At 35.6% G+C, this 27008-nt stretch overlaps 1 protein-coding gene across 1 annotated transcript in view; it reads right to left on the reverse strand.

The window, feature by feature from the left end:
- LOC128867518 (regulator of G-protein signaling 17) overlaps positions 1 to 27008 on the reverse strand; it is a 97359-nt gene that overhangs the window by 20150 nt on the left and 50201 nt on the right. The gene's annotated exons all lie outside the window — the stretch shown is intronic.

Below are 27008 nucleotides of genomic sequence, written 5' to 3' on the forward strand. Positions count from 1 at the left end.
TAAAAGATTTGTGTGTGAGAAAACGATTTTCGAAAAATCTAACATATCTAGAAACAAATTAAGATATACATAATACAAAGAAAACTCAAATTAATACAGTGGAACCTCCCGTAATGAACACCACTATTAGACGGCCATCTCTCTTGGGTGGACACTTTTTCCTATACGCAGTTTGAGGTATAAATTTCGAAACAAATTACTTTTTGTTAAGGCGGCACTGTCTTGATTGGATGCGGACAGTTATTTTTCCTAAAATTTGCACAAAAACCTCAATTGCGCGGAAGCGAACCTTTTTCCAAAAGACATTAAGATTTCTTCTCATAACAAATCAAACAAAAACCTCTGTTGAGCGGCCGTGATCTCCTCATAGGCGGACAAAATATAAAAAATGTGAGTGAGCAGTTACTTACATACATTCTTTCTAAATGGAAAAAGGGGGCTTCCTGGATAAAGTGTGATGTTTTTCATGCACACATTTAATTTGCTTTGCGCAGGGATTTAATACATCTAGCTAATGAGTCATTGGTATTTTTCTTTTTTTTTTTTGTTTTTTCTGCCAGCTGTATAATATAAAATGAGACATTTTTTACCGTTCATCATTTACTCGTGGCATTTAAAGCGAAAAACATGTCAGTAGATAAAGTGCATTTACGGCACTGTATTTTGTATGAATTCCAAAAAGTAAGCAAAGCATCGGTTGCATGTAAAAATTTATGTTTGGCATTAGCAAACTTCGTTCCAAGAATCTGAGCCTCCAAGAAAGTGTTAATGATGTTTTGCGATCCATGTTGGAAAATAATCCGCGTTCAACAAGTCAAGAAATTGCAGAAGAGTTTGACATTCATCATACAACTGTTGGAGATCATATTAAATCTTAGACACAATGTGAAGCCGTTTTTGGACAAGCTGATTACTACAAATGAAAAGTGGATTCTTTATGAGGGCATTAAGAGAAACAAAACCAGAAACCTCATCAGCAACAGTCATGCGGTGGGAGCAGAATTCCAATTGTTTATTGTTAAAATGAAACTTGTAGTTGGGACTCACTTTACGCATAATACCGACGATTTAGTTAGACTAACTCCTTTAATTTTTTATTATATTTTAATACTAAACTCATTTTTTCTCCCACTTTTTCATGTAAAAATAAATTTTTTTATATTGTACCTTTTTTATTTTATAGCATTTCAAGTCTATTTTTAGATGCTTATCACTCATTACACGTTTTTCTGTACGTATTTCTGTTTATATTATTTATATTGTTTATTTTCATTCTTTTTTGTTTTCTATTTTGTTTTGCTTTTCAGCATTTATCTACTTAGTCGATTACTTCCTTTAGATATTGCATTATTTTTGTTTTTCTAGATAAGCTGTTATCTATTATTCAATCGATTTGTATGGCTTACTGAAAAGTGTATAGTTTGTAATTTGAGCTAAAATCGATAAGCAGAAACAATCAGACAAATTCAGTAGCGAAGAATTCGATATATTTTCTTATTTTGTGTATTTTACTTGCAATAAATTCATATTGAAGGCGTGTTTTGACAGTTTTGGTTAATTCACAATTTATTTCGCAAAAATATAAGTATTTTCATTATTTGACATCCTGTCACCTGCGGCTCATACATACCTTTGCTTCAATTTCTTAAGCAAACGACGCCAGCGTTCACTCATAACGTCTGCCACAGGTACCACCAACACTACCAACACGTTTCCACCCAAATATTCATGCACTTCGATTTTTACGCAACAAAATTAAAAAAACATTTCGTTTCATTTCATTGCATTTGTTTTCTTGTTTTTCTTGTTTTTTTTTTTTCAAGTCCATCAATCATTTGCCACATTAGCACTCCCGCCTGCAGTCAAGTGTATGCACAAAACTATTACTAAGCAATCTTTTGTTGTTGGCAACCATTAAGTCTACACTCAGCAATCACTGGCCAGGCACAAGAAATCATTTTTCAAACCTTGACCACCACTCACACACACACCAAAATGAAAAATCTATTATTAATTCTACGAAATGTTACTTATACGCCCTGTCGCCCTCACATTATTACAATCCAACACCACCCCACATAGCCAACCCATAGCTAGGCCAGCCCCTTGCATAGAGTGCATGAGCATTTTAGTATTTTAGTGTTTTGTTGGTTTAACTGCATACTAAGTAGCCCACTTGGCCGCAACAGTCCGCAATGGGTCTCTTAGTAGTGGCGTTAAATGGTGTGCCGCATACGAATTGGCTCGCACCAAAGTGTGTTCTCATGTCAACAACAACAGCAAACTATCACCACAAAATACTCATCGTGTGCGACGATTGCTACGGTGACTATACAAAAATGCCCGCTAAGCCAAGCGTCTCTGACAAAAGCTAACAATAAGCGACAACTCGACATTGCCTAGGACTCGCTTACTGAGTGCGGATGAGGCTCACTCACGAGTGCTTGACTGCCAACAACAGTTGTATTTTTTATATGACCATACATAAGTGTTTCAGTGTCATTATGCTTCTCAACAGCGCTCATGTTGTTTTCATTATTGTTGTTGTTGCCGTTTCATTTCTTGTAGTTGCTATTGTTGCAAGTTGGCACGTGCAAAGGACAATATTGACATAGTACTTGAGAGGGATCTAAATTTATTTGCATATGTAAATATTTATGAACGTTTGACAACAAGCATCCGGACATTTATACTTTCAGATGTGTATATGTATTTGTGAATTCAAATATATGCATTCATTTGAAGCTAGGCAATTTAATTAGATATATGTAAATATGTACACGTAGTGTTCGCATGTGCACTTTTACCTGTTGCAAATGGTGATTGTGCAAAATCAGTGGTGTACACGAAAACTATGTAATTTTAAAGCAACTTTTATTAAGGAATATGCACCAGGATGAGCAAGTTTTTCTGTCAAATTTGCAGTGGGAGCAAGACTTTTTGAGACCACATGCACGCAACCGGTCAGTGAGCACTGCTAATCTCAAATTAAGATACGATGTTGGGCATAACTAGCGGTCATTCGATACCGCCTTGATACCGGTACTTTTAATAGCTTGAGTATTGCAACAAAGTATCGAGTACTGAATAAGAATCAAGAAAAAATATAGTGTATATTAAAGTATCGAGCAAACAATTTTCATTACAAAAATTAGACTTTTTTAAATTTCTTTATTGAACGGAAATTAAATTTTTTAAGTTTTGTTTGAATTTTAAAAGTCGAAATGCACAAAAAATAGCATTTTTTTCTAGTATATTAAAAAAAAAATCGCCCTTCCTGGGTTCCAAAAAAGCTGTTTCTCTAAATATTTACTTGGTAGGCAGTTTCTTTCCTGTTTAGTTATATTTCCTGGTTTCGTGCAAAGCCTTTCGCAAGGAACACAATACTTCACCCAGCACTTTTGGAGTCAACCTTTTCAAAGTTTCCCTAAGCAGAAAATATTTCACACAAAAGTTACAAGAAAAGTAAACACAAAAAAATTACCCCAAATTGGAATTTACATGGCTTACTTTGATATGGCGGTAGAATTCATGATGAATGGTGGTAGTTAAAGCGTTGCCATAAAGCAAAAATTCAATTGAATTCAATTTTGTTAATGTTTTCCACAATTGGAGGAATCTAGAGCTTTATGCCGCCTTTGAACGGCAGTTGCCTTTTCAGGAGGAGCTTTTACATGGCAAAAGTACTCTCGAAGGATTGACATTGCCTGCTGAAGGGCGAGCGCTATTAAAAACATCTTCTATCACTTGGTGTTTCATGCCCGGGGCTCCGAATCTGATCAGTATCAAATGGTGAGTATGCACCTCATTCGGTTAATACCTAAAACACCTAAGTACTTCCTGCTCAAATATCATGCGACAAACTGACACCGAATATACACATATACAATTTTCTTTCGATACTGATCTCAATCTCGGACGTTAGAAGCAATTCTTCATGGATATTATAAGAAAAAAAATCTTTGTGAACTATCGCACCGCTTCAAATCTAAGAAAGTATTTAGCCTTTGGCTCAGTAGCAGACAATAATGCCCTTACGTGCGATCTGTTAGGGTTATACTCATGCATTAAATGCTAATTCAGCTCGTACATACTGTTTAATCCCCACGAGCATAAGAACAAATAAAGCAAGAAAAATATACAAAACAAAGTAAATGTAATTTTCTCATTGACTTCACGCAAAGTGGCGTTTACAAATGTCACAGTAGCACTACTCGTACCCTGCAGGAAAAAACTAGTGAAGAAAATTATTGGTTCATAACTAAACGATTTCACCAATTGCGAGCCACCTGTATTTAGGGTGTCGCAATGTGGAAAAAAAGTAAATACAGTCTATGTTCCACTATCAGGAATGTGTCGCACGCGGCTTTTCGAATAATTGCAAGTTATTGTGTCACGTGGAAAAATTATTCATTCTGGGCAACTGGCCCAAGTTTGATTAATTTCGCCTATTGCCTGTAAGCAGATGGCTTTTGCTAAGCTTGGGCAGCGGTCCCTATATAAACAAACCAACAGAATACGCGACAGGCGCCTTACCTGGAAAGACACATACTAGCTTCGACATCATGCAAAGGGTAAAATCCAGATGATAAGAATAACATCAGCAGTGCCTCGGTACGTCAAACACACGCACCGGTTTAGGGATCCGTATGTACCGATGGCAGGTGACGAAATTAAAAATAGCAGAGAAACAGATTTAAGAAATCAGCACGTCTTCAACAAAAAGATTGCCTGACGTTAATTGGACTTACGTAGACAAAAACGCGCCCATCCCGTACGTGCAAAAAAAAAACAGATAAACAGATTAAAATTTGAGAATCTACTACATATTAGGCTCATGTTTAGTTGTAAGCAAATCAGTTAAAAAATAACAACTACTACAAAAATAAACAACTTTAAGCGGAGCAGAGAGCCCTTGCTATGTGTGGGTACTTCTCGCAGTGGAGGTGCGGTTGAGGCGACATCAGAGTATATCATGTGACTATCATATCGTCTCCAACCGTGTCCCTGCCAAATAAATTGAAGCTGCATAGCTACACCATCCTCGTAATAGCGTAGAAAGATGGTGGCGTTAATCGGGATTAACGGCTTAATTCGGAATTTTCTTAGACTTAATTCTCATAATTTCAGCGCATTATAGGTATTTTCGATGCCACTAACTGGTCCGAAATTTCATTATTTGTTTTGATATTTCGCAGCTGTTTGAGAAATAGCAATTAACAATTCTGTTTTAGTAACACGGCAGCTAATACCCGAATTTGTCCCCTGCAATCCATCTTTAATTACCAAAACCTATCCAATAAGAAAATCAGCTGTTCACTAATCCGCATAACAACAGTCAAACTACACTTTTAATCAGTTAAAATCAGTTAGTTTTTAATTTGTTACAAACTCCCTGAAAGTCCTTTATTTCAATAGGAGTGGATTTTCTAGCAGGGTAGTTGCAGAAAAGCCGCTGATATACCAAACCGAGTACAATACTTGTGTACATATATACACGTACATATATTTTAAGCGCGAAAGCATGTTTTTTCATACACATACATACAAATGTGAGCGTAGAAAGGTCTGTATGTGCAGTAAATGTACACATATGTTTATGTATCTATGTATATGGACAAATGAAACAGGAAAATAACGAGTTTAAACATAACATAGTTTTCTTTTATTGATTTTTGATATGAACACTAATGACTTTTTCATATAGCTAAGTGTTTTTTTTCATTTGTGGAACAACATCCAAACGCACGCCACAAATAGAAGGAGGGGCTCGACCTAACTCCCAAAAAGCGTGTAAGTGTTATTATTAGTAAAATTTGTTTCTAAATAACTATCTGGCGAACAGAAAAGCTACCATAGATCCTGAGATGGTCTGCTTTAAATACGAGTATAAACCAAAGGCATACGCCAAACAAATATTATATATAAGTATAAATAGGAAAGCCTGGGTATAATTTTTAAGTTGAGTAGTCAACCATCGATCATAGGTAGATAAGATTAGAATAGATTTGTGGGGTGTTGGGCAAATCCAAGCACCCAGTCATGAAGACCATTGTACTATACCCGGATAGATTTCAGTAGAAAGAATAGAGAGACATGATGGATACATATTTTTTGAATTCATTGATGGATCTGAAGAGATCCGGAAGAGTGTGAACTTTATTCATGCTCAGTATATTGCAACCCAACAGCCTACGCCTGATTCTAGAAAACGCTGGACGGCTACAGAGAAAATGCTCTGCAGTATCCTCATTCTCCGGACAGGATAGGCATATTGGGTCGCCAATGATTTCCATGGTAGTCATAAGCTGACCACAGGTGTTATGCAATTACACCCTCCAGCACTCTCAGGTCCTTCCTACTGTTAGGTTCTTTCACAAAGCACTTGGCTACTCTGCAGGAGTCCAACGCATAAAGGCGTCAATCCATAGTTGTATCGATGCAGAATTTGCACCTAGAAGGTGTTCACGGTCTAGTGGTATGTTTGCAGAGTCTTCATTAGCCATTTGATCAGCGAACTCGTTCCCTGTATTACCACAATGTCTAAGCACCCAAATAAGAAAAATTTCACTGTTCAGTTTTGTCTTACATTCACCGACTAATTAAGAGCAGGGTGGATTAGCGAGCTTTTAGTGCTTGACTGTTACTATAAATTCCAATACTACTACACCACCACCTTTTCTCAATTAGTCAGTATGATGCATTTGAGATAGCATAGACTTCCGTTAAGACAACCGTAGTCATCTGTCCTCCAGCGCAGGAGTGCGCTTCTTCGTCTTAGTACCATCCCCAGTTTTGGATTCGTCGGTGTAGAACGTGTGCTGAAATCCCGTTAATAAGTTCTCTGGACTTAACCACCGAAACTAAAGTAAGACACCCGATTGAAAAGACGTATGTAACAATGGGTTTAATCAGTGTGATGTATAACACTTGTATAATCACCGTTCTTAGACCCCATATCTTGCCAAAGATTCGCTTACACTGCCAGAAGGCTTTTAGTGTTCAAGAGACCTCAGAAGATATATATAAATATATTTATGCTGTAATATATAAGATAATAAATATACAATACATATGTATAAGTATATGAGATAGTATTACATATTATGTTCTATTTTGTCATAGAATTTGAAGCTGATTTCAAGGACTTGACCTCTTCAAAGCAGGCTATAGGGAAACACAAAGATCCGGACAGGAATCAAAAATGAGAGTGATCCACTGTAGTTAATTAACACGGATATACATATACAGCACAAAGTGCAGTTATTTATGTACACACATAAGCAGAGAATATTAATTAAATGAGAAGGGGCAAATGTTAAATAGCACATTTCCGAGTTCTAAATACAACAGTTGCTAGTTTTCTTAAAAAAGCAGAGTTGAAATTTGGATTTATACAGTTTTTGTTAGACAATGAGTAATACTCTTACAAAAAAATAATAAACATTTAAACCAAGAAAAAAAGAAAAATATTTAAAACTTAAATATAAAGAAGAGATTCCAATTTAAATTTCGAAAATATATTTATTTTATATATAAATGCCAATTATATTTACACCCTTTTTGGGTGTTTGGCCGAGCTCCTCCTCCTATTAGTGGTGTGTGTCTTGATGTTGTTTTTATTACTATATTTATTTTACGTGGTCTTATTTCATGTGATCATTAGTTACTCAAAAGGCTAAAAGTATCAGTCCATGAATACCGAGGAACTTCATATTGAGATATTGAGCGTAAATCACTCAGTAAACTGGAGTAACCTCCATAGCAATTAGAAATAACTTTTATGTTAATTGAAATTTCAGTGGGGAAGTAAACCAGAATCAGGCAACCAACAAGGCTAATGCAATGTCAAAGGAAACCGCAAGAGTTAAAACGAAATACAAAGACAGGCTTCAAAAATTCTAAATATTTTCTGAAGTACTCAAAATAATGTGCCACGTTCACTATTAATTATTTATAATTTATGTTGGATTGCATTATTTCCCTCCTTTATGGTTTTTTAAACTAGAAATCCAAACGAATGGGAAGTCTAGCCTTTCAAATGACAAACCACATCATGTTTCACAGGATACATTGCTTTCTCAAAATCACGTGTAATAACGATGAAAAATTAATGAAAATTTAAGAAGTTTTTGGGAATTTTTCAGCGTAAAGTATTTTTTCCAAAATAGTCGTAATATAAAAGAAAGTGGCGGCTGCGTACAATAATCCTACAGTGTGGGATTTTTTCCTTCCTGGTTCGATTTGTAATAAAAAATTTGCTGGAAGGGGAAATGGAACTTTTGTATATTTATTTGTAGAACAAAATGAGAGAATTTCGAAGATGTGTACCTTTTCGTGGTTTTTGACGCTTCAAGAAATTCGAATACTAAAATATATAGTATTTAATTGCATTTTGCAGTCAAACAATCTTCTTATTGAGGAACTGCCTCTTGAGTACAAAAACATACTAGTTTAATCTATAATATAAAAATGAATCGCAAAATGTGTTGGTAAGCGCATAACTCAATAACGCATGGACCAATCTTAGCACTTCTCTTTTTAAAATGTTCCTTGAAGTCCAAGGATGGTTTTTACGGCGAGAAAAATTCGAATAATTTCCTGGAAATCCCTAAAACAACCCCTTTCTTTTTCCCATACAAATATTGTGCGTTCGTGGGTGTGCGTGTTCGCGTTGGAAGATCTAATGCGTTCACACAAAAGTGATAATATCCTGAACCTGACCAAATTGAAATGTCAAAATATGTAAGAGCTATAGATTTGATTGGCCTCGCAAAATTCTTTCTTTTGTTTTAGTTTCAGAACGAGTTAAGGAATGATTTCATTCACAAATAATAAATAAAAATCCACAATTAAATTCTAAGAATAATCATGCAGGCTGAACAAATCCAAACATATTTTAAGAATACCAAAAGATAAACATTATTAATGAATCTAGAAAACCCATGTTTCTCACACGGTCAATTGTATGCTGCCATGTTGGAAAACCATCAGATTTGTTTGTATATTCACCAGGTAATCAAACAAAAAACATTTTATATCATAAAGCACTACAATAAAAATTGAACAGATTTTTGTAAACAATTATGATTAGCATGATTTACAATAAAACGATTACTGAAAATACTTGTATACGTTTTATTTCATTATTCTTTATTATATCGGTTATTAACCCTTATTAAATAATTAATTATCTCTATGTTTTGTCATTAAAGCACCCACTTTATAAATATTTGTCACCTTTAGGTTCCCACAATCTCTTTAGATTATTTTTCAATCAGATTTGAACTCTAAGTTCCCCTCTTAGTTTGAAGCCCTCTGGCAAGCACCCCAGTCGGGGTTTTTAGTGGGTCTCAAAAGGGTGGCCAAAGTTCGTGGAAGCGAAGATACTTAGGTCACCCGAGCTGACGCTTTTCTTTAATTCTCCTGAACAGAACCGTCAGCATGATGATAGGGCGGGGTGTGAGGGTCAGCAGAGTAAAAACGTCTTAAGGTCGAAATATAAACTGCCACATTCAAAATCTATTTGAAGAACGAAGTCTGTCGGGTCCGCTAGTTTAACAATAAAAAGTAAGCTACTTTGAAAATTCTTACCACTGATAACAGTAGTATGCAGATTTACAATATAAAAATTTTAATGATGAATATGAAATTCGAAATTTAAAAAAACCAATCCAAATATTTTTATGTTACAAGAGACCTTCAGTATAAACGGAAACTTCGGTTAGGACCACTGTACAGCATGAAACATTTGCACAGTTATATTAATTTTAACATAAAAACATAAAGAAATTATTTTATTAATTCTGAGGTATTGAAGAATCATTTAAAGCTGTACAAAGAAAACATATTAAATATCTGATGGTGTAATTAAAAAAGTAAGTTCTAAGTGATAAACAAGTATGTTTGTATGTACATAAATTGTATAAATTTGCGTTGAGGTGGTAAAAAACACAGCCCTTTGTTTCATACAGGAGTAAAAGGATCAAATACAAAATATAGAACATAACAAAAGGATATATTTCTACGGCACAGACTTTTTCTCACGGTAAACAAACAATTTTTAAATTTTATGTTTTTCAAATATTCTTCTGGCTAGCTATTCAAGTAGAGAAGAGGTTTTTTATTTTGTTATTTACCCATTCCACGACAATCGGTTCTACTCTACCGGAGCGGCTCGGATTTTTATCCAGCCAAGGAATGTCACTCACCTAAACATTTAGGTTGCTACAACAATAACAAAATAAGTCCTTTAGTTAATGTTTTTTTTTTCTTTGACCGGTGCGGCAATTGTTTATAAGACCAAAAATTATACAATATATTGAAAAAATACGTCTATGTATAGCTGCGTTCAAAATAATAGGGGTGTTCATGCCGAATATATCCAATCACAATTTTCTAGCATGTAAGGACATGTATACAATGAACTCTTCCGGTACGAGGAAAACACGTAGGTCTAGCGAAAAAAAAGCATTAAGTCATTAAAATCTTTGAAAAAGGTAAAACATATAGAGAATTAAGGGAATACTGGGTGTTCTGATCGAACGCTCCGTCGTATAAAGATACCCCCGAAAAACGAGGTTGCAAACGTAAAACAACCAGAGAAGACGATCGACATATATACCGAGTCTCTAAAAAGCAACCAACAGCGTCATCTGCAGAAGTAAAAAAGCATTTAGATCTTAACATAAGTGACGTAAGAGTTTGTAGACGCTTGTTGAAGTACAAATTATATGCACGAGGTCCGCGACAAAAAAAGCAAATTGCGGCACGCTTCAAATTTGCTAAAGACAATACTGTAAATAATAAATGGGGTTAAACATGGCGGTGCGAAAGTGATGGTATGGTGAAGTTTTTCTTATAGTGGCGTTGCACACTTGATAAAAGAGACGATGGTTCAGCAGGTGTATATGGAAATTTAAGAAAATGCTGCCATATGCTGAATGGAATAAGCCATTGAAGTGATTGGTCCAGCAAGAGAATTCACCAAGAAGTGGTTTCTTGTCAAGCGAGTTGAGATCTTTTTGTGGCCTGCTCAGTTACCTGACCTCAACCCTATAGAAAATCTGTGGATGGATTTAAAAAAGTGTGTTGCCGATCGTAGACCATCAAACTCCACAGATCAATGGAACAGAGTCCAGGAGGTAAGGAAGCAAATCCCGCTGAAAAAGTGGAGTGATTTCATCGACTCCTTGCCACGCAGATGCGCAAAAGTAATAAAAATTGTGGTTGTTCAACAAAATATTAGAAAAACGAACGCAAAAAACTATTCAATTTTCTTTTATTACTTGATTTATCTAGTCTTGTATTACACCCCAATTATTTTTAACAGTGGATTATTGGGATTTTGTATTCAAATATTTGTATGCCTTATTTTTCTTAATATTAACAAAAAAGGTTAAATGTATGGAGAGACTGTATGAAATCAAAAATTTGTGGCAAGATAATGAATAAAATTAAATTTTTTACTGAATAGGACTTAATTTATTTTTTTTTCAATAAATACAACTTTTTGTTTCATATTTATGGTAACTTCCATTATTTTGAACACAACTGTATATGTAGCTAAACTTTCAAGTTCAGACATCACGATTTGCTTGAGTTATAAATTCAACATTAAAAATGTAGTTTCGAGAAACACACATTTAAAATTTCCGGTTTGGTAAGCAAAGAATCGAGCAGAGCTAAAATACAAAATAGTAAAAATATTTAAAAATTTATCCGACCTTAATCCTTTGAGCATATTAAGGTTCTAAGTATAATATTTTAAGCAAATAAAAAAATTTAAATTTTGAAATTATCACGCTACCTTAACTCCCTAATTTACCAAAATTTCATAAAAACAAAATGTGAATAATGGGCAAAAACATCTATAACGTACTTAAACACAAAAAACACATTTCAATGTTACTTTTGATAAAATAACTAACTCATGCGAATATGATAACTGTAAGGCAGTCTAAGCTACTTTGAGTCGGCCGCTTAATAAATAAAGGGTGACGCGTAGTCTGGTGCCAATGGCCGCACTTAAAAATTATAAACACAGACCATCAGAAATACGATTTAGGAAAGTATAGCTGAGAAACAAGGCAAAATAATAAAAGCGACAACGCCAAAGACAACGACAGCGACAACAGCAAAAACAGCAACACCAACAACAACCACATTCACGTCCAGCACACAATCCAGTTGATTACCCAAACTTCTTGCGCACATAATGTGTCACCGTCTGCCAGTGCCTGCTCATGTCCAGTTTTGGTGTAGTCGAGTGATTAGACGCAGCAAAGCCATTACATTGCACGCGCATAGTAAATAAGTACATACGAATATATGTGTATGTGTGCTTATAGCATCAACAAAATGCGTAAATTCTATTAGCTAATTACACACGCTGCGGTTATAAAGAAAAAATATAGCAAATTTACAACTGCTTTTGTAGCCAAAACTTTTTCACCAAAACAGAAAATCTATGCAAAAACGCACTGCAAACATTTTTTATAAAATGTATGCCAGACACGACACTAAAAAAATAACCAAAAACAACCAAACACTGTAATTTAACACTAAATTCTGAAAACACGCAAATATGTAGATTCTCGGTCGCAAATTGCCGCATACACACACGCGTGAACAAAGGCACCTCGACAAGAACTTTAATGCATACAAATTCTTTGCTATTTGCGGTAAGATCGACGCGTTAGCTGGACGAGCGAAAAAATTCAACTGAGTTCCATTCAAATCGAGCGATGAGTTAAAACATCGGCGAATAGCAATGACAGCCACGAAAATACGTGTGTGTACGTGTGATTGTGTGCATTAGTGCGGCCACATGTGGCGCACTCATTGCTGTATGTGGGTACTTTTCGGCTCAGGTATTTTTTATGTATATATGTTTGTATTTGAGTATGTATGCATATGTATGTATATTTCTAGGGATATAAACAAAAACATATAAAGTAAGTGCATACATACATAAGCATAAGCAGGTGCCCTCGAGGCGTAGCCAACTAATGAGAGCCGGCATGGCACGCGAGGTGGCCAACTCATCACCCAAAACAACAGAGCCACCCTACTCGGCGCGCACATAGGGCGTTGTTCAACTGAAACCCTCTTTAGGCACCACTTTCTCTTACTTCATCTATATTCGCCAACTGTCATAGTGTGATAAAGCACTATGAACTCAATTTCCTCGACATCCTCATTATTCTTGGGAGCAACTTTGCTGCATTGCTTCCGTATGGAGCGCGCCCAACACCAATGCCCCTGTGTACTGAATCTTGTATGCTGTATCCTGTGTCTGTCTGTGCCGCATTCAATAGGCATAATTAAAATATTTGCCAACATTTTCAATGCTTTCCGTCGCTTCATTATTGTCAAATAATCAAAACTGCTGTCAAAGTTCACGGACGGAGAGTCACAAACAAGTATATTTGTATAGACTCATTCATATACCCGAGAGAGACAGTGTAAGTACTTACATACATATTTATATGCATATTTAAAGCCTTAGAAACAGACACTCTTACACACTCTACATGCGTTTGTATGTGAGTTAGAGAATCCAAATAAGCGTAGACCCAAAAAAATCGCCAAACAAATTCCAGCACTAATGACGAGAAAAAATAAACGTACTAACGAGGCGGTGTAAAACTTTCCGACTGCCTCTGCGAGCTTTTCATTTATGGTTTAGCATTTTTATGAATGAAATGTGCGACACCTAAAAGCTTTCGGGATATACTGTGTTTTTGATCAGCAAGCCAGAGCTTTTACTATTAGTAAGTGAAAACAGTGTTGCCAGAAATATAAAGTGTAAAAAGTATGAATATGAAAAATTAATATTTTTAAATGAAAAAAATGGCAACATTTTCTTAAGGATTGCAAATATAATTTTTTGTAAAAAAAACCATAAAATAAAAAAATTTATTTTTATCATTAAGTTAAAGGTTATCCCGTGTATGTGAATGGCTTATTGAGAAAAGGCCTCATCATGGGTGACAAAAATTAGTATTGCAATAAAATGGAAGAAACAAAAAACACAAACAGAATTTACATACGAAAAAATTACAAGTATTTTAATCCCAAAACATAATTTTAGCTATAATTTTGTCACCAAAATCGATAGGTGATAATATTTTAACCCCCGTTATTCTATTGAATTCTTCCACTTTATTTTTAAATTCATAAATTCCCCTCTTCACGTATTCTGCGATAAGTTGAAAATGAAAATTTCAAAACAGAAAATTTAAAAATTTTCAGATTTTTTAAATCATGTCCTGTCGAAACGGAAAATATCGAAATCGCATTCTGCCGAAATGAAAACGTTCGACAACACAACTTGGAAATTTGGTATAATATTTTTTTAAAATATTTGAAAATTTCTTTATTATTAAAATATCGACGACATCAGTCATCCCTCATAGAAGCATCGATGTTGATGATTTCCCTAAAATATTTTATATCCTCACCAAATTTCACGGCTTTAGCTGTCTGAATGGCGTCGAATAAAAAATCTCATATCTGAACAATCATTTTTATGGGAGTTAAAAAAATTAGTCCTGAACCAAAAGTTTCAGTTACCCTTACTCAATTCTTTCAAACAAAGTTCTATAGTGACCCGTTATAATGACTTTCACTGTCAAATCTCGAACTATGATATGTAAAGTAGTGTTGTATTTCGTGTTATTAGCTGACAAAATGAAAGAGTTTTAAGTTAAAATATCTTATCTGAGCAATATGTTGGAAGGGAGCTTTAAGTTAGAGAGTTTCGCCAAATGATAAAAATAATATAAGAAGATACACTTCTACAATGAATGACAATAGGATATCTCAAGAACTGAGAAGGTTGTTTGCGTACACATAATCGTACAGATACACAGACAGACATGGCTTTACCAAATCAACTCGTCGTCCTGATCTTTTAGGTAGTCATCTTGAAATAAACTTTTATGGGCTTATCTCTTCTGCTTCTGGTATATAGTAACATGATTTCAGATTCAGTCAGTATGTAAAGTTTTTTATCAGAAGTAAATAAAAAGCTTTTCATTTGATGAATTTAAAAAAAATTGTGGAATAAAATTATTCATGAATTTTCGAAGTGCATATGCATTTCCTTTCTTTTCACTATATATGAGAAAAATTATATTCGAGAAGATGGCCAATGCCGTAGCTAGTTTTTATTTTGTACCTATAAATATATATATGTAGATACATATTTACATATATACTTTTCTGCAATTATTTTTATAAGATAGGATTTGAATTAAATCAACCTAATTGCACGAAATTTACTCATCATTCATTACATTATTTCGATATTTGTATTTTAGACAAATTGGTTTGTTTAGAATAAGTCTGCAGATAACATTGATAAACGAACATAATTTTTTAACTCACAGAAAACGTCCTTAAAATCGTGTTAGTAAACATTATAAACTTATTTTAATAATTTTTTTACGCAAATATAGTTCATCGGCTGCATAAGAAAAACTTTTTTGATTGAAATTTATTGCATTTTTTTATTAATTTGCACGAAGTAGAAATTTTGGAATTGTAGAAGGTTTTTAAATAAAAAAATTATTAAATTTTAAAGGGATTTGTTTAATATTTCGAAAGTATAAACTTTTGAGAATATGCTGTGAAATTTTTGGAAGGCTATTCCCAGTATTTTCGATTCTACAGCCGTTTTACCAGGTAGAGTCAGATTCGTTACGCGGGCACTCTCAAAACTTTAAACTCAGTTATCTTAAAACTACTTTTTTCGGCCTGGTGTTGTCAAAACCAAAAAAAGACTATTCAAACGAACCTTCTGAAATTTTAATATGTTGTTACCAACATCAATGACTATCCCGTACTAGAATCGTATTATTAATTCGTATTTTTTCGATTACAAAACTGAAAACCCCCGATTTTTAGAGGTGAAATTCAAAACCGCACCATTTTGCCAACTTATTTTTTTATTCTCGAACGGCATAGATACAGTCATACTGACGAATATTTTTTTGTTTTTGTGTTTCACATAAATAGAAGAGTCAAAATGGACAACACCGTCCAAGTCCAATTTTTCGGGCGGGTCAGCTTTAGCGCCATTTTTTAAATTATTAAAACATTTTTTTTTTTACTTTTTGTATGTAAAAGAAGTAAAATAAAAGTTAAAAAAAATAAAAAGCATTTTTTTATTGTAAAAAATATTCCTGAAAATACCAAAATTTTTCGAGCTCTAGACCACCGGCACCTATTAAGTAAGCATCACAAAGGTTTGCTACGCAAGAATTTCTACATAAGTCATATACGAGTATCATCATCACTATTAAACGCATTTCAAAAGTTACCACCCGATGTCGGTAGTGAATAATTAAAAGACGGTACCGCTTTTTATTTTTATGCCATCTTTGATATTTCTCAAGTAGACAGATATATAATTTTAAACGATAGAGCAACGCTTTGAAATTATTGAAACTTATTATGAAAATGGTTGATCTTCAAGAATAACATATCGGAAAATTCTTGTTTTTTTGTTTGGAAATAATCAACGGAATGAGTCGACAATTCAAAAATTTGGTAAACAAATTTCAAGAAACTGGTTCTTTAGAGGATATGAAAAGGACTGGCAGACCAAAAACTGAATGTTCTGTTGAGAATATTGCGGCTGTAGTGCAAAGTGTTGCTGAGCAACCTTCGACATCGATATCTCGAAGGTCTCAACAATTGGGTATTCACGAATTGACTGTTTGGCGGATTTTTTCTGTGCGTACCTGACGTACTTATCATGGACATTTCAATGTCTAGTTTGAATAAAAATAGTGAAACCTGAAAGAATCGAAATTTTTAAATGAGTTATTTTAAAACAACTGCTAAGCGCGTTCTCTCAAATGTTCAATATAAATATTTCATACTAAAATATGTATTAAATCCACTTTACCCGATTTAAAAGAATCATTCATCGATTTTGAGGAAATTACTTCCTTTAATGCAGAAATGTTTACTGCATGTGGCGTCCTCAAGCGTGGCATCTGACATATGGACCAACATGTGAAAACCAATAACTCTCTAAAACCAATTAAGCTAGAAAACTGAAACTTGCCACGAATAATAAATCGCTAATACCTGTCTTAGGGTGAAAAGTGGTAAGTATAGCAAAAGGGAACGTATCATCTCGCATAAAAACTAAAATTTCTAAATCACTTTTCTCCGCAACATTAAAAGCTTAAAATAGTCAAGTTTTACTCAGTTACATAAGTTAAGACTTTCGCGTTGAAAAGCATTAGGTATTGGCACTTCCCACACAAACTTAACTTAAATCTTATTTCGTGATATTGACAAATTTACGTATTTTATCACAGGAAAAGTTTAAAAAATGCATTTTGAGCTCAGGAATCTCAAACAAACTCTCCCCTATACAGAGTTTCTTGATATTTGTCAAGTTAATCATTATAATTTTTATATAGCTACATTGCATAGTTCAAATGGGATAAAGTCTACTATCATACTTACAGTAAGAATTGTTATGGTCGAATTTTCAACCACGGACGATGCTAATAACTAAAAATGTATGGTGTGCTCAGTTAATCGAATATGAAAAGAAAAAACTGAAGTACTAAATATTTACTTATACATTATTCATGAACCTTCATTACCATCGAAATTACCTAGTTTTAGTTTTTAGTACTCCGGACTGAGTTTTTAAAAAATAAATTTGAATTTTATAATTTTTTACTAAGAACTTTCACAAGTTGTTTTACTGAATGCTCAAAGGTGGAAGTATAAGTTTTTCTGCTTGACGGGGTAGCTCAACTAGCCCACAGACCAACAAAACAGCGCTACTTGGAATAGCCACTTTATTGACTTAACCGAAAATAAACCATCTTTAAGTCAATATCAAATTATTTTAAGAATATTTTAGGTGGCAATTTGTTGATATTTTTTCTTTACGAAATGTCAAAGAATTATTGAAATTATTTAAGAAATAAATATATTGCCACAAACGCGTCAATAAGTCCCTCTGCTATAGTTACAAAACGCACTTTATATCATGGTGATACTGATCACACTTAACTGCAATAAGTCAAGAACTTGTAAGCTGAAGATCCTGGTCGCGGTAATCAGAAACTTAAGATTTTTAATTACCTTTATGATCTAAGCAACAGTACACTACGCTTCCAAGGCAATAAGAATAGATTTCTTTCTTAAAGGCCCTCCACTAGCGAAGATGCAAGTATATTTCCACTTTGAAAATGCTTTCATAAAATTCACCGTAGGCAATTCACTTATAAATCACTTAATCAGGGAAGGCAGGTACCATAAATGCGCCAAATAATGAATAAAATGATAGTAACACAAAATTGTCTTCTAACAAACATTACCCCTCTAAATATATTTCTGGAATGAACATTTTCTAAAAGCTGGTACCCCTGGCAAAAAGGCTCATTATAGAGTAAGGAGAGCTTTTATGAACTGAAGTAGTATCCATATCTCTCTCACGCTCATCTTCACACTTACCGAACAAATATATGTACATACGCAGAGTGCGAAATTTTATTGGATAAAGTGCGTGAGCGTACATTTCCACCATCCACATTTCCAGCACTTTCCAAACAACGTTAACTGCGCTGGTTTCCAACTTTGTTCCAAGCTGGCAACATAATTGTAAAGGAAAGCAGCACTGGCTGTGGAGAGGGGGTGAGTCGTGATGTGGTGTGGTGGCAGTTAGGGTAATATGGTATGTTTCTAATCTGATTGGAGCAATTAGGGAAGTTATAATATTATTACCAAATGGACATTGGCACAGCAATACATAAAAGAGAAAGCTATTCTTTGAACTGAACTTTTTCAATCTCTCGGCGTACATGGCGTATGCGTAATTTCTGAGTAGCAGTCTGCTATTTACACATAATTGCGACAATATATGCTTGAAGTTAAATCTTGTTTTTTTACTATTTATTTTATTTTTTAACTATTGTCTTTTGATTTTTCCTACAGCCACAAACTCACCAACACAGTAATTTTCTGCATGCAAAACAAGCATACATATACACACGAACATATGAGTGGGTGTTAGTGTTTGCTTGCGTACTATAACCGTTGCGCATAAAATTAAATTAATGAATCCGTTGCCCTGCTGAACGCAGCTCTTTGCTGCGGTTGTTGACGTCGCTCGATTCGTATTTGATTTTCGGCCACATATTTCTGTTTTAGAGCAAAGAAGTAATATTCCTTCCTCTTTTGTGCGCCCGCACGTGCATGCCATTCCAGTTCATGTTTTCATAGATATCCTACGGCTATAGCTCATCCATCACAGCAGCTGTGCCACGAAATGAAGAAAAAGTAAGTAACAACGCCACCAGCTGCTGTGGGAAATATAAGCAAGCATACTAATATGTATACATATGTACACGCATACATGAATGCCACTTGAACGACCATGACCGCACAAATGCGTTGACGCGTGCAAAGCTGGGAGTAGCAAAAAGCTGAGTTGAGTTGAAAAGATAAAGGAGACAGACAGTAAAAACTTCACAGTTACCAAACAAAGCAAAGCTAAAAAGGAACAACAAAAATTAACCACCGTGAATTTCACTGCTAAAATAAAAATGCCCTAATATTTATTTTAATTTTTTTCTCTGTAGCTGGAAGGTTTGCAGTTATTCCTTTTATTGTATTTCGCTTTGACTGTCAATTATTTCAGCATGTTCAACATTTTCAAAAATATGCCAACCACATGGTTCTTCGGTAGCACATTTTAGCTAGCACACTCAACTCTATCGATGCCACCCGCTAAGGCTATCCTGTATATCCGCTTAAACTTTGCAGATGTAACCTACCTGACCTCCACTTTATTTATTCTCGTTTAATGAATGGCAAAGTTTGCTTGTTCAAAAGTTCAACGAAAATTTGGGTACTTAAGACCTTTCAGCAGCGGCGCTAATATACTGGTATGCTGCGCTGCGCTGCGCCACTCAAAGGCATTCATCGCCGAGCTGAATAGCAGTGAGCCAAATAACCAACCAGGCAACTAACCGACTGACCCATCTGCCTACCGGTGCGCTGCTGTGCTCTATGTATATTCAACTTTGCACACTCTCCTTATCTCTTTGGCACTACGATTCGACTATATTCGCGCTTTGCTCACTGAGCTGAGCACTCGACTCGGCGTATACGTAACATTTGTGGTTGAAACGTTTGTATTTCCGAGTGCTTTACAGGTTTGATTCAATCAGATCAGCTTGCGCATAGCTATGTTGCTATAAGAGAGCCATGCATACTCACACAAATGCTTGTGCATGGGTTTATGTGTTTTTGGAAAATTCATCTTTCACATTTACTTAACTACACTTCATTGAAATCCAACAATTTTATATTTAGTATTCCTTTTCACTTGCGCCCCTTTTCTTTGTTGGCATTTAGTTAGCAGTTTGAAAGTCAGCATTAAATGACATTTATTTGCAAAGTTATACAGATTTAATAGAATTTCACAAATGGCAAAGTGAACGACTAAAGGTCACATTTGCAAACATAGCTTTTTATGGTATAGAGTTGCATGCTGAGCATTCAATGGAAAATTAACTACCAATTGAACTTTTTTAGAGAACTTGTTTGGATAATTTTTCCACAAATACTTGCATTTAGGTGTTCTTCATTCACAACTATCAACTGGCTTATGAAATAATTTATTGTCGACATTTGATACTTATTGGGAAAATAAAAAAAATTTGAATCTTTTGAGTAACATATTAAATATCGTCCTCCTTATGCCAGACGCATGAATTTCCCAAATTTCCCTTTAACCTTTAACTTCTGGGTATTCTATGTCATACCAATACCCTGAGTACCATATGTAAAAAGGCAACCAAAAATAACTTTTTATTTCAAAAACCAAGTCTTATAACTTTCATGAAGTAATAAACTTTTACTTTCGCAGCCGCCGTAGCCGAATGGGTTGGAGCGTGACTAACATTCGTGAGTGCATAGGTTCGAATCTGCGTGCATGCATCGGCAAAATGATAGAAAAGTTGTTTCTAATAGCGTTCCCCCTCGGTAGGAAGTAGCAAAGTTCCGAGAGTATTTCTGCTATGAAAAAGCTCCTCATAAAAAATATGTGCCGTTCGGAGTCGGCTGGAAACTGTAGGTCCCTCCATTTGTGGAACAACATCAAGACGTACACCACAAAAAGGACCAGGAGCTCGTTCAAGCACTTAACAGAAGAGTACTATTTATTTATTTTTTTTTTTTTCCTTTAATAAACTTTGAGACTTGATTTCTCAACATTTTTATTTTTACATATTCATATTTCTCAAATGAGAAGCTCGTCGCCTATTAAAAGTGCTCTCCTTTCGCTTCGTGCAGGTTAGTTTGGGAATAACCAATATTGCTGTGAAGTTATCTTTAATATCTATCTAATATTATTGTACTTTTTACAAATACGACATATCTGCCTTTTTGTTCTCACGTAAGCTTAAGAGGTTATCGCGCCAATCAAGAAGAAGAAGAATTATGTGCCTGATAATGCAATTATTATTTTACATTATTTAAAGGGAAGCAGCTAAGGCTTTTGCCTTATTCTTACGATATACTCAACTTGGTTCACCAGAAAAATAGGATCAAGAGTTTTGTTCTTTAACTCGATATGTAGAATCATCACAGAACAGACATTTTTTCATTTTAATATTTAAGCTACAGCTCAGCATCTTTTTTTATGAGACGTATATTAGATTAGGTTAAGATAAATGGCTGCTCTTGGACAAATAATCAAAATTCGCAGACAGGAAAAATGTGGAAAAATGAAGACGGGGATTTGGAGTACAGGATGACGATCAACAGTGGCTAATTATGTTCGTATTAACCCTTTCAAGCTACTAAATATTTGCGCGACAAGAGCAGGACAGCTGAGAAGAAGGTGGTGAGATAATTCCACCTCATCCTCAAGACAGCTTCTGTAGAAAGGACTTGAAGCAATCCAACGCATCACCGCATGGACACCTACCGACAAGAGCAGGACAGCTGAGAAGAAGGTGGTGAGATAATTCCACCTCATCCTCAAGACAGCTTCTGTAGAAAGGACTTGAAGCAATCCAACGCATCACCGCATGGACACCTAACGGACAATGTTCGGTAAGGCTACCTACTCTTTTCGAGAGCTGAGGCTTTGTTAACCTTAAAAGTTCCCTCGAGCGCCCGCAATCAACCCGTAGCCAGTAGGATCTCGAGACTTTGCACGTTAGCGCACTAGCCCAGCGCTCGCTAAGTTGACGCGGGGTCCATCTTTCCAGGGAACCTCAACCCTCTCATTTTGCGGTGAGGGTCCCCTCTCTCTCCAGGGTCCCTTGTTTAGCCAGCTCATTAGCCCAGCAGTTTCCCTCTATCCAGCTGTTACCGTGAACCCAAATGAGCCTGATATGGAAGTATTCAGATGTAATCCAGGCATTCCCTGACTAATTTCGAACGCACAAACAACAAGCGCAAGTCCCTAATTGCTGTTTGGCTGTCGGAGTAGCCATAAACAATTTCGGAAAAATTTCTGCCAGTTGATTTTCAGGATTTTCACATTTTGGACTAAATATTAGAAAACGTTAATTTCGTTACAAATTTCTTTGCTTATATTCTCTTCATATTACGGCAATATCACATTTTCATTCAGTATTTACTCAAAAAGTGAGGGGAAGAGCTCAGGTGTGCGATATTTTTATCAGTTTTCGCTATTTTACTTTTGTTCATTTAGCGTCTATTAATTTTTTTATATGTGAGGCATTTTCTTCCTCATAAAAAATTGTCGAACGTCCTTTATATGCCGAACAAAAAATGTCTAAAATTAAAAACCGTTAATATGCCACTTGTAACTTCCAATTTATTACTAAAATTCAATTGGCTATTAAACTGAGTGAAAAAAATTCTAAAATTATTGACATTTTGGTGGAAACTTGCAGAATTTTCATAATTTTCTCACAAAGTTTGAAAAACTGATTTGTATACTTTTTCTCGTATAATGAGTGAAGCTTTTATAAAAAGGTAATAGACACGAATTTACCAAAAGGCAAATAGTAAAAAATACTCAAAATGTTGGATACCTATTTGGTTTTCTATGAGTCTAGATTTGCGGTATTTGAGCATAACTTGAAAATAAAATTAATTAACTTTTCCTTTAAACAAATTCAATGAAACTTCGCGACTTTTTTTCAACAAAGTTTAGCTGCAACTCTTAATACTGGAATCGGTGGGCTGTAAGGTGATAGCTTAGACATACTTTCTAGGTGGGCAGAAAAGTGTGGTCTAGGAGTCAACCCAGACAAAACACAACTCATATTGTTCACTAGGAAACACAAAATCCCTCAACTAAGCCCAATTATGCTCAAGGGGGAAGCTCTTGTGATTTCGGAAGAAACCAAGTACTTGGGGCTAATCATAGATAGGAAACTGACTTGGAAGTCAAACATCTTAGAAAGAGTCAGGAAAGCGAACCTAGCTTTCTATGCCTGTAAGAGAGCTTTAGGTAAGACCTGGGGAATTAAACCTAAGGTTGCTCATTGGCTTTACACTGCTGTCGTCAGACCCATTCTTCTATATGGAAATGTTGCCTGCTGGTGTGCTATGCAGAAAAAAACCTATTCTAATTCATTGAATAAGGTGCAGAGATCAGCGGAATTAGCAATATGTGGCGTCATGAAAACCACGCCATCCATGGCTTTGGATATCATACTACATCTGCCACCCCTAGATCTCTTCTGCAAATACTCAGCGGCCTGCTCCGCTTTAAGGCTCAAAGCGAGCTCACAATGGAAGACTGTCACACATGGACATTCAACCATCTTAGACTCCTACCCGGATATACCCAGTGACTGTGATTATCACCCTCCCATTCTCTGCTTCGAAAGGAATTTCCTAATGAATCTACACGGACGGGTCTAAAATGGATACCGGTGTAGGATCAGGTTTATTTTATGAAGAGCTTTCTATTAGTGAATCCTTTAAACTACCGGATCACTGTAGTGTTTTTCAAGCGGAAATAAACGCTATCCATGAAGCCTCAAAATGGCTAAAGATAAACAGAATATCATCAACGGATATCTGCATTCTATCAGACAGCCAAGCTGCCCTACGAGCCCTGGATGCATTCCAAACAACATCAAGGAGTGTCTTATGTTGTCGCTAATCTCTAAATGAGATGGCCAAACAATATCGTATAATCTTATGCTGGGTTCCAGGCCACAGAGATATACCAGGGAACTGTAGGGCAGAGCAACTTGCAAGAGAAGGTACCTGTTTGCCAGACATAAGTAATTTTATGGAGATACCTCCCGCAACTTGTAATCTTCTCATTAAGGACGCATTAATCAGGTCTGCAAATCAAAGATGGATTAGCGTTAACACCTGTGAAATTGCTCGGCAAACATGGCCAAGGCTAAATTTACGTCTGTCCAAAAGTATTATAAAACTGAATAGACTTCAAATCAGGACCTTAGTAGGGGCCCTCACAGGACATTGTCTCATAGGAAATCATGCAAAGAGATTAGGCGTTTACACGCATGATTTCTGTCGTAGCTGCAGAAATGAGGAGGAGTTGGAAACAATTCAACACCTTTTTTGCACATGCCGGAACCGATTTTTAAAATCCTACTTCTTAACGAATATAGATAATCTATACGTTTTAGGTATCAACAACCTTTTACGCTTTGTCAAAAGCTCAGAATGGTTTAATATTGAGAGGGAAATGTAGCTCAGCCCCCGCGGTTCACAACGGACCCATTTCGTGGTCTAAGTGGCATCGTTGTCTCTATGTGCGATGCGGCTGCCAAACCTAACCTAACCTTAGCTGCAATAACCTCCTCGATACAAGTCCAGAAACTATTACATGCCCAAATCAACAGTTCCTTATTCATATTAATCATAACGATATTAATTGCAGGCTTAAGAGAATAATTGGTGTTATGAGAATGCTTATTGGTTTCACGCTTAACTATGCTCCATAGGTAGTAATCCCGAAAATTATGATCTGGGGATTTAAGCAGCCATGAAAAATATCAGCCATCCAATATTGTTTCGCCATCGCTTTGTGGGAAGGAGCAGAGTCTTGGTGAAAGATGTAAGGACTGTCACGGCATACACTGTCAATCTAGGGTTACACTACTGTCCTTAGAACCTCGATATACAGCAGCAGAATGCCCTCGAATTCCTTTAATCAAGAAATGGAGTGGCATGACACGATCGGAACAACCATAACAGTGGCTGGAAACTTTTTATACATGACAACATTAACCGCTGTAGGTTTAGAATATAGCTATTTCTGCAGTTAATCTTTTGGTGTTTGTTGGGTTGTTTGGACAGAAAAAAACCCATAATATGTCTGACACTTCAGGGTGCTTCATTTTGTTTAGAAGGCTTTTTATGGGATAACTCGCGGTTCTCGTCTTTGCTCCGACATAAACTGTCTTCTGCACTTTACGTAGGATTTCATGGACTACTCGACGTATACGACCCTCAAAATCACTAAGCCCTCTCGCAAAAGCCCTCATTTTTTTAAGGGTCACAAATCAAGCAAAAAGCTCTGCATGATGTCACCAGCGCTTGTCTTAGTTTGACGTGCATAAAAATAGGTTCCTAATCCGTGTAAGAATAAATTTCGGAGCCTTTTTTTATCCCTACCCTTTTTCGTCCTTACCCGTCATTCATTTACTACGACCTATCTTTTATCTACTCTAATGCTTCATAAGCCACAGTTCTCTGCTCTAGATCAGCGTAAATCTTAGAATGACTTAATCATGGCAAAGTGAATTCCTAAGGCTTTCTAATGTTTAATTTTTATTCATAAGAACTTGAGGTTTTCGAAATACTTTTTTAAAACAAAAGCTAGGAATTATTTAGCTATGGCTAAGCTAGCACCTAGCAAGCTATCAGTGAAATATTGCATGCTAGTTAAATTCTCTAGTCGGCATCTCATGTCTCAGCAGAAGCAACTATTTCAGAAGAGAATTTAATGGCAAAGCCTTCACTAAAATTTAAAGTTAACTCGATGACATCTAGCGCAAGGCGAATTAGTTACGACATTTCTTTTTGACCTTCATGGACTTGGCTTAGGTTTCGATGACTTTGCTTAGCACTACCTTGACTTCAATATTGGTAGCATGTGTGAGCACAGTCAAGCAAATGGAGCTTCAATGTGGCTAGCTCCCGGTCCTATGCACGTTGGCTTCGAACAAATAATAACTAACTATAAATAGGAATAAAATGTTGAACCGCTTGAGTAACTGAAAACCATCAAGGAGGCCATCGAATAGAAATTTGTCTTTGACGGCTTGGTACAAAATCCCTACTATTTCACTCTTAGATAAGCTGTCAAATGCTCAAAGTATCGGAAATGAAGTCCGTGAAGGAAGACTTTAAAAGTAAAACAGCATCTTTACATCTTTAACAGCATTCTTCCAAGCGATTCACTTCCTCCAACTATCCACACGCAGTGGAAAATCGGCCAAGGCAGCCACTGGAGTACACGTCATGCCCAGTCACATCGGTGTACGTCGGTGTATGCTGCTTTGCTGTTATCCAAGAATCTTGTCATTTTATGCCACCTCCGAGATGGATTTTAGAAGAAGCTTTTGCATAGCAGCAATTTTTATAAAAGCTTGATATTTCATGCCCAGCGGCGCTAAAAAATATTTTCTATCACTTGATGTTTAATCTATAATCCAGTTATAAGTATAAGAGCAAAAATTATGGTTAATCACTAAATAAAAAAGTGTGCCAAAATTAAAAAACGGCTGCTAAAAAATAAAACGCCTTTTGCTTCAAAGTTCTTAACGAAAGCTTGAACTGCCATAAAATCAATTTCTGATTTATTTTCAATTCCCGATTCTGCAAATAGCTTCTCTTTGTTCACCTCAGCTTAATAATCATCCAAACATATTGGAAAGTCGTTTAAATCCAATCAACAAAATTCATAAGCGCCAACGAGTGCACCATGGCGTATGATAAATATTTCGCTTGCATATTTCTATATTTAGCTCAAATACTCGAAGCTGCATTCA

Source organism: Anastrepha ludens, chromosome 6 (genome assembly GCF_028408465.1).
Source record: "Anastrepha ludens isolate Willacy chromosome 6, idAnaLude1.1, whole genome shotgun sequence".
In the NCBI taxonomy this organism is placed as follows: Eukaryota; Metazoa; Arthropoda; class Insecta; order Diptera; family Tephritidae; genus Anastrepha; species Anastrepha ludens.